We start from the raw sequence: 2,022 nt of genomic DNA, 5'->3' as shown, positions 1-2,022 counted from the left end.
GTAACTACCCCTATGCCGAGGACTAGAAGCTTCTATTCTCTGTACAGTCAAACCTTCTGTACTTTGGGACATTTATGGTTTCAGCTTCCAGCATCCATTTTACAATCTAAGCCTAGAATGTTTCAGCTTCTGATACTTACTGCTGAATAAAATCACCCTCTCCAGTTCTTTCTGAACTCTTGCTGTTTGGTTTAACATTACTGCTCTGTTTTTCTTTTAAATAATCACATGAGGACTACTTTATTTTTTATTATTCATATGTTTATTTTTAAACATTTTATTTTTTACATACACATTTATCTTATTACACATATATACAATAAACTACCTATAACAAGAAGAACCATGACACAATCAGGAATTATATAAATGTTACATTCTTGGTCTTTTGGCTATTTGCATTTGACAGCATTGAAGAAAAAAATCTTTTCTAACTTTGTGCATCTAAAATTCTGAATGTAAATCAATCTCTATCACATCTTGTCATTATGAACTTAAATCATCTATCTAGACCTAAAAACATCGTAACTCCTAAATAACTAAGCTTCATTGTAAAACTAAGCTATCTGGTCTTCAAGAGAAGGTAAGCTAGTCCTTAATAGTTCCTGTCTCATAAATATGTTTGTCAGCTATATTGTGCAAGAAGACTGAAGAAGATGCTTCAGCATAATAAAGAATTTTGTGTGACTATCCAGGTAGAAAACTGTCTCTGACATCTTCTCATTTGGAAAGTTGCTCTGCCTTAAAATACCTCTCTGAACTAATTGATTCAAACTGTCTTCTCCCAGTGTCTCACTGAATTGCTTTGCTTGGAAAAATAACTAAGTTTAAACTCTATGAACTGAACTGCCTGAACTCAACCGCACTAAATTGAACTGCACAAAACTTCATCAAACTATACTTTACTCCAGAACTCTATTCTATGAATCCCCTCCCTCCCTCCCTCCCTCTCTGTCTCTGTCTCTCTGTCTCTGTCTCTGTCTCTCTCTCTCTCTCTGTCTCTGTCTGTCTCTGTCTCTGTCTCTGTCTCTGTCTCTGTCTCTGTCTCTCTCTCTCTCTGTCTCTGTCTCTCTCTGTCTCTGTCTCTGTCTCTGTCTCTGTCTCTCTCTCTCTCTGTCTCTGTCTCTCTCTGTCTTTGTCTCTCTGTCTCTGTCTCTCTCTCTCTCTCTCTCTGTCTCTCTGTGTCTCTCTGTCTCTCTCTCTGTCTCTCTCTCTCTCTCTCTCTCTCTCTCTCTCTCTCTCTCTCTGTCTCTCTCTCTCTCTCTCTCTGTCTCTGTCTCTCTCTCTCTCTCTCTCTCTCTCTCTCTCTCTCTCTCTCTCTCTCTCTCTCTCTCTCTTCTCTTTCCTGCTCTTAAATACCTTTTCTTTTCTAACCTGTTCTGAAAGTTGGGTATATCCTATCTCTGACTCATTCTGCCACATCTTTCTCTGATTTGTCACCTCGTCTGGTCCTCAATTAGGTATTATTGTTTGGGATTAAAGTGTGTACTAAAGTTGTGTCTATTCCATCCAACGGGATTAAAGGTGTGTCCTTTCTATATTCCAGCCAGAGTGATTAAAGGTATGTATTCCAGCCAGAGGGATTAAAGATGTATATTAAAGCTGTTTCTGTTTTCCAGCAAGATCACACACACCTAGGTTTTTGGATGTGATCCCTTGCCAGAGTAGCCATGTTGCTGGGTTAAAGTTCCTCTACAATTGATACTATTTCTCCACCACTACCTCCTTCCAACTCTCTGCCATACTACTATCTCATCTTCCTTCAAATTTCATGTATATTTATATTAATAATATCTTGTATATGAATAGTGCCATGAATGGAGGCAGTACCGTGTACCTGGGTATGAGCAAAAATATCATCATCCATGTTTCCAAAGGAAAATAGTTCCTTTTCTTAAACAGTCACTTCTGCCCTGCCAATAGCTCCTATGAAGATTTGGGAGGCTGGATTTCAGACTGGTTTGATCTTCAACACATCTTGTGGAGATAATTCCAGCTGCAGTGGCTTGATGCATGTACTAG

This window comes from Acomys minous (assembly GCF_964271855.1).
Source record: "Acomys minous genome assembly, chromosome: 18".
Taxonomy (NCBI): Eukaryota; Metazoa; Chordata; class Mammalia; order Rodentia; family Muridae; genus Acomys; species Acomys minous.
Note: the sequence above shows the minus strand (reverse complement) of the source record.